General features: G+C 33.6%; 1 long non-coding RNA gene across 1 annotated transcript; it reads right to left on the bottom strand.

Moving 5' to 3' along the window:
- Positions 1-1,842: 1,842 nt before the first annotated feature.
- LOC146906112 (uncharacterized) lies at positions 1,843-6,976 on the bottom strand. Its single transcript, XR_015018260.1, has 3 exons — positions 6,295-6,976; positions 3,343-4,928; positions 1,843-1,978 (listed from the first exon to the last, which is right to left on the bottom strand). It is a non-coding gene; the product is annotated as an uncharacterized LOC146906112 (long non-coding RNA).
- Positions 6,977-12,079: the final 5,103 nt, after the last annotated feature.

Genomic DNA, 12,079 nt, shown 5'->3' with positions numbered 1-12,079 from the left:
AATATTGTTTAAATAGAGTTTTTATCCTGGAAGACGAAAGGTCACAAGGTGTGACCTTTCGTCTTCCAGTATGACAACTCGATTAGAGTTTTTATCCTGGAAGACCAAAGGTCACAAGGTGTGACCTTTCGTCATCTAGGATGATAACTCGATTTGAACATTATTTTAGTCAGGTTACTTGAATATATAACCAATGAACAAGTAACTTGACTAAAATATTGTTTAAATAGAGTTTTTATCCTGGAAGACGAAAGGTCACAAGGTGTGACCTTTCGTCTTCCAGGATGATAACTCGATTTGAACATTATTTTAGTCAGGTTACTTGAATATATAACCAATGAACAAGTAACGTGACTAAAATATTATTTAAATATAGTTTTTACCCTGGAAGAGGAAAGGTCACAATGTGTGAACTTTCGACTTCCAGAATGATAACTTGATTTGAACATTATTTTAGTCAGGTTATTTGAATATATAACCAATGAACAAGTAACATGACTAAAATATTGTTTAAATAGAGTTTTTATCTTGGAAGACGAAAGGTCACAAGGTGTGACCTTTTGACTTCCAGGATGATAACTTGATTTGAACATTATTTTAGTCAGGTTACTTGAATATATAACCAATGAACAAGTAACGTGACTAAAATATTGTTTAAATAGAGTTTTTACTCTGAAAGAGAAAAGGTCACAAGATGTGACCTTTCGTCTTCCAGGATGACAACTCGATTAGAGTTTTTATCCTGGAAGACCAAAGGTCACAAGGTGTGACCTTTCGTCTTCTGGGATGATAACTCGATTTGAACATTATTTTAGTCAGGTTACTTGAATATATAACCAATGAACAAGTAACGTGACTAAAATATTGTTTAAATAGAGTTTTTACTCTGAAAGTGGAAAGGTCACAAGGTGTGACCTTTCGTCTTCCAGGATGATAACTCGATTTGAACATTATTTTAGTCACGTTATTTGAATATATAACCAATGAACAAGTAACTTGACTAAAATATTGTATAAATAGAGTTTTTATCCTGGAAGACGAAAGGTCACAAGGTGTGACCTTTCGTCTTCCAAGATGACAACTCGATTAGAGTTTTTATCCTGGAAGACCAAAGGTCACAAGATGTGACCTTTCGTCTTCTGGGATGATAACTCGATTTGAACATTATTTTAGTCAGGTTACTTGAATATATAACCAATGAACAAGTAACTTGACTAAAATATTGTTTAAATAGAGTTTTTATCCTGGAAGACGAAAGGTCACAAGGTGTGACCTTTCGTCTTCTAGGATGATAACTCGATTTGAACATTATTTTAGTCAGGTTACTTGAATATATAACCAATGAACAAGTAACGTGACTAAAATATTATTTAAATATAGTTTTTACCCTGGAAGAGGAAAGGTCACAATGTGTGAACTTTCGACTTCCAGGATGATAACTTGATTTGAACATTATTTTAGTCAGGTTATTTGAATATATAACCAATGAACAAGTAACATGACTAAAATATTGTTTAAATAGAGTTTTTATCTTGGAAGACGAAAGGTCACAAGGTGTGACCTTTTGACTTCCAGGATGATAACTCGATTTGAACATTATTTTAGGCAGGTTACTTGAATATATAACCAATGAACAAGTAACGTGACTAAAATATTGTTTAAATAGTGTTTTTACTCTGAAAGAGGAAAGGTCACAAGGTGTGACCTTTCGTCTTCCAGGATGATAACTCGATTTGAACATTATTTTAGTCACGTTATGAAACACCCCTACTAGAAAATTACCTAGGATATCTAGCATGAGTGTTATACTCGGTATCGGTACATTAAAATTTCAATAAATAAATAAAAACTGTCTGAGCAAATCATAGAATTCATCACCTGTTAACTCAGAAATGGTACCACTGACGTATACTTTATATTATCCAGCTACTTCCGCTTCTTCAACAAGAACCATCATGTCGTATAATAACTCGTATATCTGAAATAGATAAAAAGGATTTGGGGTGAGACGAGATGTCTCAGTGAGTTCCACCTATCCTAGTTTGTAGGCAATCTCGGGGAACCTAGGATCACCATCTGTTTCTAATCTTAACCCATTTCGGGTTTATAGGAGTTCATTACACATAACACAGCGATTAGGGGATAACTAGAATCGCTATCTAAAATACTACTTTGATTATATAATAAACATAATCATACTCACCATATTCATATCAATAAACACAATCATATATCCAATATATCGTATTCTGATATAACTTATACATTGACATACTTATCTGAGTATGTCTCTGATACTTTACCGATAACAACTAGTTTCGGCTAACTAAGCCGAAGTTCCATAACTAAAATTTCTTCAACTTTGGTAAAATGTCTATGAAATATTTCTCTAATCATTCTAACATAACTTTCATGTTAACATGTGTATGCTATGTTAGTATTCATGTTGGAGGGTCCTTAGAATTTTTTTTTTTTTCCTTGGTTCCATAATTAAAAATTTTATTTTTCTCTTCTCTTTCAAATATTTTTCGAATAATTCTTGACTTAATTTCATATCATTAATTATATATTTCATTCGTTACTATGACCCGTACGTCATAGGCTACATTATCTCTCGTTGTAGCAAACGGATTACTATGACCCGTACGTCATAGGCTACATTATCTCTCGTTGTAGCAAACGGTTTACTATGACCCGTACGTCATAGGCTACATTATCTCTCGTTGTAGCAAACGGTTTACTATGACCCGTACGTCATAGGCTACATTATCTCTCGTTGTAGCAAACGGATTACTATGACCCGTACGTCATAGGCTACATTATCTCTCGTTGTAGCAAACGGTTTACTATGACCCGTACGTCATAGGCTACATTATCTCTCGTTGTAGCAAACGGAGTTTTCATATTTTCTTTTCTTTTTCTTTCTTTATCTATGAGCATGTTACTCATTTCAATTTTTCTTCTCATTTCCATTTTTCTGTGATTTTCTATAATTCAATGTGAACATATTACTCATAGATTGCATTTCAAATTTTCTTTCAAATCATTTCTATCATTTTTATACATCAATTGTCTTAATAGAATTTTCCTCCAACATTTATACTAACATCAACATACTTATTAACTTAAAAATATTTAAAACATACATTAATAAGGATAACTAATTCCGGAATAGTCATTCTACTAACTCATATTTATTCTACTTCAATTGTACCACTCATATGGCATAATAATCATGCTATAATTATGTCAATTTATTCTAATAATTTATAATCACACATTAACAATTCTAATGATATAATTTACTACCCAAAGGTGGATTTACTAACTAAAGGAACTCACCTAATCATTTTTCCGACAACTTCAAAACTGAGCTTCTGCCATCTACGACTTCAGCTCAAATCTCCAACTTCAAGTCCTAACCATTCAAACATGTTTTGAACAAAAGTGTAAAATCTTCAAGTTCTCTTCCAAGCCTTCTTGTCCTCTGCCATAACTTCAATACAAACTCTTGGTGATCCAAATACATACTAATTCAGAATCCAAATTCTACATACACAACTCATGATAATTAAATTAGAGAGCTTGGTCTACAATTTCCAATTCATCGCCACATCATCTTTGGTAAGTAGCTTGCTTTTGTATGCACGCCATCACTTGATTGAAAAACTCAATGGGACATACACTTTCCTACCCACTAACCCATGTAGCGTTCCAAGTCCATCTTTCACAACATCCATTTATTTGTTTTCCTTTCCTTCTTTGATATTCTTGCATTTTCCCATCATACCTAAGCATGGATTGTTGAGAGAGATAGTTCGGCTAAGGGGAAAGGGAAAGGAATAAAGTTGTTAATTGAGTTCTTATGTTACAAGGATCAAAGATTCAAGCTTGTATGTTAATTTAAAAAGGTTAGAGATGAAATGGTGATTTGGGTGAAGGAGGGAGAGAAGTGCCGTGAGTTGAGAGGGAGAAGAGAGGAGAAAATTCTAGATTTTTTGTGTGAGAAGGAAGTTGAAAGAATGAGTGGATAAAATGGTCCCAACTTCTTAAAAAAAAATCTTGAGTCCCAAATGACCAAAATGCCCTTCAGGAAAAAGACACATTTACCCTCTATTAATACGTAACCATTAAGTAAATTTTTCGAGTTCATTGGAATAATGAGCGAGACATTTACAGACAAATGTCTCATTTCTCAATAAATAATTAACCCCTTTAACAATTATTTATCTTTTGACATGTAACTAATACGACAGTTTATTACAATTTCAGCGGGATATTACAATCTACCCCCCCTTAAAGAAATTTCGTCCTCGAAATTTAGGGATTTACTTGCTAATAAACACAAATAATTTCTCCAACTTTCAACTTTAGATTCCAACATACGTCTGTTACGAACTGATTTTTTTTTCTGACTGACTAATTTAAACTGCACAGGTGCCAGCCACCATTGGCGTTGAATACTTCCTTAAGAAAATTCATTATAAACTTCACATCCTGCCTTTCCTTCTTCGTACGCTTCATTCCTCCCAGGTTCCATTCAGCTCTCAGACATTTGTTCTAACTACCATACACTGGGTTGAGTTGATCAGGCTCACCTAGATATGATATTTAGAATAAACATCCGGAACCCAATGGTTCCCACTTCTTTTATTGAATTTTAATGACCCAAGGCACGATCTGAATCGACCTGCTCTGATACCAAATTGAAACACCCCTACTAGAAAATTACCTAGGATATCTAGCATGAGTGTTATACTCGGTATCGGTACATTAAAATTTCAATAAATAAATAAAAACTGTCTGAGCAAATCATAGAATTCATCACCTGTTAACTCAGAAATGGTACCACTGACGTATACTTTATATTATCCAGCTACTTCCGCTTCTTCAACAAGAACCATCATGTCGTATAATAACTCGTATATCTGAAATAGATAAAAAGGATTTGGGGTGAGACGAGATGTCTCAGTGAGTTCCACCTATCCTAGTTTGTAGGCAATCTCGGGGAACCTAGGATCGCCATCTGTTTCTAATCTTAACCCATTTCGGGTTTATAGGATTTCATTACACATAACACAGCGATTAGGGGATAACTAGAATCGCTATCTAAAATACTACTTTGATTATATAATAAACATAATTATACTCACCATATTCATATCAATAAACACAATCATATATCCAATATATCGTATTCTGATATAACTTATACATTGACATACTTATCTGAGTATGTCTCTGATTCTTTACCGATAACAACTAGTTTCGGCTAACTAAGCCGAAGTTCCATAACTAAAATTTCTTCAACTTTGGTAAAATGTCTATGAAATATTTCTCTAATCATTCTAACATAACTTTCATGTTAACATGTGTATGCTATGTTAGTATTCATGTTGGAGGGTCCTTAGAATTTTTTTTTTTTTTTCCTTGGTTCTATAATTAAAAATTTTATTTTTCTCTTCTCTTTCAAATATTTTTCGAATAATTCTTGACTTAATTTCATATCATTAATTATATATTTCATTCGTTACTATGACCCGTACGTCATAGGCTACATTATCTCCCGTTGTAGCAAACGGATTACTATGACCCGTACCTCATAGGCTACATTATCTCTCGTTGTAGCAAACGGTTTACTATGACCCGTACGTCATAGGCTACATTATCTCTCGTTGTAGCAAACGGTTTACTATGACCCGTACGTCATAGGCTACATTATCTCTCGTTGTAGCAAACGGATTACTATGACCCGTACGTCATAGGCTACATTATCTCTCGTTGTAGCAAACGGTTTACTATGACCCGTACGTCATAGGCTACATTATCTCTCGTTGTAGCAAACGGAGTTTTCATATTTTCTTTTCTTTTTCTTTCTTTATCTATGAGCATGTTACTCATTTCAATTTTTCTTCTCATTTCCATTTTTCTGTGATTTTCTATAATTCAATGTGAACATATTACTCATAGATTGCATTTCAAATTTTCTTTCAAATCATTTCTATCATTTTTATACATCAATTGTCTTAATAGAATTTTCCTCCAACATTTATACTAACATCAACATACTTATTAACTTAAAAATATTTAAAACATACATTAATAAGGATAACTAATTCCGGAATAGTCATTCTACTAACTCATATTTATTCTACTTCAATTGTACCACTCATATGGCATAATAATCATGCTATAATTATGTCAATTTATTCTAATAATTTATAATCACACATTAACAATTCTAATGATATAATTTACTACCCAAAGGTGGATTTACTAACTAAAGGAACTCACCTAATCATTTTTCCGACAACTTCAAAACTGAGCTTCTGCCATCTACGACTTCAGCTCAAATCTCCAACTTCAAGTCCTAACCATTCAAACATGTTTTGAACAAAAGTGTAAAATCTTCAAGTTCTCTTCCAAGCCTTCTTGTCCTCTGCCATAACTTCAATCCAAACTCTTGGTGATCCAAATACATACTAATTCAGAATCCAAATTCTACATACACAACTCATGATAATTAAATTAGAGAGCTTGGTCTACAATTTCCAATTCATCGCCACATCATCTTTGGTAAGTAGCTTGCTTTTGTATGCACGCCATCACTTGATTGAAAAACTCAATGGGACATACACTTTCCTACCCACTAACCCATGTAGCGTTCCAAGTCCATCTTTCACAACATCCATTTATTTGTTTTCCTTTCCTTCTTTGATATTCTTGCATTTTCCCATCATACCTAAGCATGGATTGTTGAGAGAGATAGTTCGGCTAAGGGGAAAGGGAAAGGAATAAAGTTGTTAATTGAGTTCTTATGTTACAAGGATCAAAGATTCAAGCTTGTATGTTAATTTAAAAAGGTTAGAGATGAAATGGTGATTTGGGTGAAGGAGGGAGAGAAGTGCCGTGAGTTGAGAGGGAGAAGAGAGGAGAAAATTCTAGATTTTTTGTGTGAGAAGGAAGTTGAAAGAATGAGTGGATAAAATGGTCCCAACTTCTTAAAAAAAAATCTTGAGTCCCAAATGACCAAAATGCCCTTCAGGAAAAAGACACATTTACCCTCTATTAATACGTAACCATTAAGTAAATTTTTCGAGTTCATTGGAATAATGAGCGAGACATTTACAGACAAATGTCTCATTTCTCAATAAATAATTAACCCCTTTAACAATTATTTATCTTTTGACATGTAACTAATACGACAGTTTATTACAATTTCAGCGGGATATTACACGTTATTTGAATATATAACCAATGAACAAGTAACTTGACTAAAATATTTTTTAAATAGAGTTTTTATCCTGGAAGACGAAAGGTCACAAGGTGTGACCTTTCGTCTTCCAGGATGACAACTCGATTAGAGTTTTTATCCTGGAAGACCAAAGGTCACAAGGTGTGACCTTTCGTCTTCTGGGATGATAACTCGATTTGAACATTATTTTAGTCAGGTTACTTGAATATATAACCAATGAACAAGTAACTTGACTAAAATATTGTTTAAATAGAGTTTTTATCCTGGAAGACGAAAGGTCACAAGGTGTGACCTTTCGTCTTCCAGGATGACAACTCGATTAGAGTTTTTATCCTGGAAGACCAAAGGTCACAAGGTGTGACCTTTCGTCTTCTGGGATGATAACTCGATTTGAACATTATTTTAGTCAGGTTACTTGAATATATAACCAATGAACAAGTAACTTGACTAAAATATTGTTTAAATAGAGTTTTTATCCTGGAAGACGAAAGGTCACAAGGTGTGACCTTTCGTCTTCCAGGATGATAACTCGATTTGAACATTATTTTAGTCAGGTTGCTTGAATATATAACCAATGAACAAGTAACGTGACTAAAATATTATTTAAATATAGTTTTTACCCTGGAAGAGGAAAGGTCACAATGTGTGAACTTTCGACTTCCAGGATGATAACTTGATTTGAACATTATTTTAGTCAGGTTATTTGAATATATAACCAATGAACAAGTAACATGACTAAAATATTGTTTAAATAGAGTTTTTATCTTGGAAGACGAAAGGTCACAAGGTGTGACCTTTTGACTTCCAGGATGATAACTCGATTTGAACATTATTTTAGTCAGGTTACTTGAATATATAACCAATGAACAAGTAACGTGACTAAAATATTGTTTAAATAGAGTTTTTACTCTGAAAGAGGAAAGGTCACAAGGTGTGACCTTTCGTCTTCCAGGATGACAACTCGATTAGAGTTTTTATCCTGGAAGACCAAAGGTCACAAGGTGTGACCTTTCGTCTTCTGGGATGATAACTCGATTTGAACATTATTTTAGTCAGGTTACTTGAATATATAACCAATGAACAAGTAACGTGACTAAAATATTGTTTAAATAGAGTTTTTACTCTGAAAGAGGAAAGGTCACAAGGTGTGACCTTTCGTCTTCCAGGATGATAACTCGATTTGAACATTATTTTAGTCACGTTATTTGAATATATAACCAATGAACAAGTAACTTGACTAAAATATTGTTTAAATAGAGTTTTTATACTGGAAGACGAAAGGTCACAAGGTGTGACCTTTCGTCTTCCAAGATGACAACTCGATTAGAGTTTTTATCCTGGAAGACCAAAGGTCACAAGATGTGACCTTTCGTATTCTGGGATGATAACTCGATTTGAACATTATTTTAGTCAGGTTACTTGAATATATAACCAATGAACAAGTAACTTGACTAAAATATTGTTTAAATAGAGTTTTTATCCTGGAAGACGAAAGGTCACAAGGTGTGACCTTTCGTCTTCCAGGATGACAACTCGATTAGAGTTTTTATCTTGGAAGACGAAAGGTCACAAGGTGTGACCTTTTGACTTCCAGGATGATAACTCGATTTGAACATTATTTTAGTCAGGTTACTTGAATATATAACCAATGAACAAGTAACGTGACTAAAATATTGTTTAAATAGAGTTTTTACTCTGAAAGAGGAAAGGTCACAAGGTGTGACCTTTCGTCTTCCAGGATGACAACTCGATTAGATTTTTTATCCTGGAAGACCAAAGGTCACAAGGTGTGACCTTTCGTCTTCTGGGATGATAACTCGATTTGAACATTATTTTAGTCAGGTTACTTGAATATATAACCAATGAACAAGTAACGTGACTAAAATATTGTTTAAATAGAGTTTTTACTCTGAAAGAGGAAAGGTCACAAGGTGTGACCTTTCGTCTTCCAGGATGATAACTCGATTTGAACATTATTTTAGTCATGTTATTTGAATATATAACCAATGAACAAGTAACTTGACTAAAATATTGTTTAAATAGAGTTTTTATCCTGGAAGACGAAAGGTCACAAGGTGTGACCTTTCGTCTTCCAAGATGACAACTCGATTAGAGTTTTTATCCTGGAAGACCAAAGGTCACAAGATGTGACCTTTCGTCTTCTGGGATGATAACACGATTTGAACATTATTTTAGTCAGGTTACTTGAATATATAACCAATGAACAAGTAACTTGACTAAAATATTGTTTAAATAGAGTTTTTATCCTGGAAGACGAAAGGTCACAAGGTGTGACCTTTCGTCTTCCAGGATGATAACTCGATTTGAACATTATTTTAGTCAGGTTGCTTGAATATATAACCAATGAACAAGTAACGTGACTAAAATATTATTTAAATATAGTTTTTACCCTGGAAGAGGAAAGGTCACAATGTGTGAACTTTCGACTTCCAGGATGATAACTTGATTTGAACATTATTTTAGTCAGGTTATTTGAATATATAACCAATGAACAAGTAACATGACTAAAATATTGTTTAAATAGAGTTTTTATCTTGGAAGACGAAAGGTCACAAGGTGTGACCTTTTGACTTCCAGGATGATAACTCGATTTGAACATTATTTTAGTCAGGTTACTTGAATATATAACCAATGAACAAGTAACGTGACTAAAATATTGTTTAAATAGAGTTTTTACTCTGAAAGAGGAAAGGTCACAAGGTGTGACCTTTCGTCTTCCAGGATGACAACTCGATTAGAGTTTTTATCCTGGAAGACCAAAGGTCACAAGGTGTGACCTTTCGTCTTCTGGGATGATAACTCGATTTGAACATTATTTTAGTCAGGTTACTTGAATATATAACCAATGAACAAGTAACGTGACTAAAATATTGTTTAAATAGAGTTTTTACTCTGAAAGAGGAAAGGTCACAAGGTGTGACCTTTCGTCTTCCAGGATGATAACTCGATTTGAACATTATTTTAGTCAGGTTACTTGAATATATAACCAATGAACAAGTAACGTGACTAAAATATTATTTAAATATAGTTTTTACCCTGGAAGAGGAAAGGTCACAATGTGTGAACTTTCGACTTCCAGGATGATAACTTGATTTGAACATTATTTTAGTCAGGTTATTTGAATATATAACCAATGAACAAGTAACATGACTAAAATATTGTTTAAATAGAGTTTTTATCTTGGAAGACGAAAGGTCACAAGGTGTGACCTTTTGACTTCCAGGATGATAACTCGATTTGAACATTATTTTAGTCAGGTTACTTGAATATATAACCAATGAACAAGTAACGTGACTAAAATATTGTTTAAATAGAGTTTTTACTCTGAAAAAGGAAAGGTCACAAGGTGTGACCTTTCGTCTTCCAGGATGATAACTCGATTTGAACATTATTTTAGTCACGTTATTTGAATATCTAACCAATGAACAAGTAACTTGACTAAAATATTGTTTAAATAGAGTTTTTATCCTGGAAGACGAAAGGTCACAAGGTGTGACCTTTCGTCTTCCAGGATGACAACTCGATTAGAGTTTTTATCCTGGAAGACCAAAGGTCACATGGTGTGACCTTTCGTCTTCTGGGATGATAACTCGATTTGAACATTATTTTAGTCAGGTTACTTGAATATATAACCAATGAACAAGTAACTTGACTAAAATATTGTTTAAATAGAGTTTTTATCCTGGAAGACGAAAGGTCACAAGGTGTGACCTTTCGTCTTCCAAGATGACAACTCGATTAGAGTTTTTATCCTGGAAGACCAAAGGTCACAAGATGTGACCTTTCGTCTTCTGGGATGATAACTCGATTTGAACATTATTTTAGTCAGGTTACTTGAATATATAACCAATGAACAAGTAACTTGACTAAAATATTGTTTAAATAGAGTTTTTATCCTGGAAGACGAAAGGTCACAAGGTGTGACCTTTCGTCTTCCAGGATGACAACTCGATTAGAGTTTTTATCCTGGAAGACCAAAGGTCACAAGGTGTGACCTTTCGTCTTCTGGGATGATAACTCGATTTGAACATTATTTTAGTCAGGTTACTTGAATATATAACCAATGAACAAGTAACTTGACTAAAATATTGTTTAAATAGAGTTTTTATCCTGGAAGACGAAAGGTCACAAGGTGTGACCTTTCGTCTTCCAGGATGATAACTCGATTTGAACATTATTTTAGTCAGGTTGCTTGAATATATAACCAATGAACAAGTAACGTGACTAAAATATTATTTAAATATAGTTTTTACCCTGGAAGAGGAAAGGTCACAATGTGTGAACTTTCGACTTCCAGGATGATAACTTGATTTGAACATTATTTTAGTCAGGTTATTTGAATATATAACCAATGAACAAGTAACATGACTAAAATATTGTTTAAATAGAGTTTTTATCTTGGAAGACGAAAGGTCACAAGGTGTGACCTTTTGACTTCCAAGATGATAACTCGATTTGAACATTATTTTAGTCAGGTTACTTGAATATATAACCAATGAACAAGTAACGTGACTAAAATATTGTTTAAATAGAGTTTTTACTCTGAAAGAGGAAAGGTCACAAGGTGTGACCTTTCGTCTTCCAGGATGACAACTCGATTAGAGTTTTTATCCTGGAAGACCAAAGGTCACAAGGTGTGACCTTTCGTCTTCTGGGATGATAACTCGATTTGAACATTATTTTAGTCAGGTTACTTGAATATATAACCAATGAACAAGTAACGTGACTAAAATATTGTTTAAATAGAGTTTTTACTCTGAAAGAGGAAAGGTCACAAGGTGTGACCTTTCGTCTTCCAGGATG

The sequence above is a fragment of the Medicago sativa genome, chromosome 7, assembly GCF_051527215.1.
Source record: "Medicago sativa cultivar Bolivia chromosome 7, Bolivia_mono, whole genome shotgun sequence".
Classification (NCBI taxonomy): Eukaryota; Viridiplantae; Streptophyta; class Magnoliopsida; order Fabales; family Fabaceae; genus Medicago; species Medicago sativa.
This window is presented reverse-complemented; position numbering and strand designations above follow the sequence as displayed.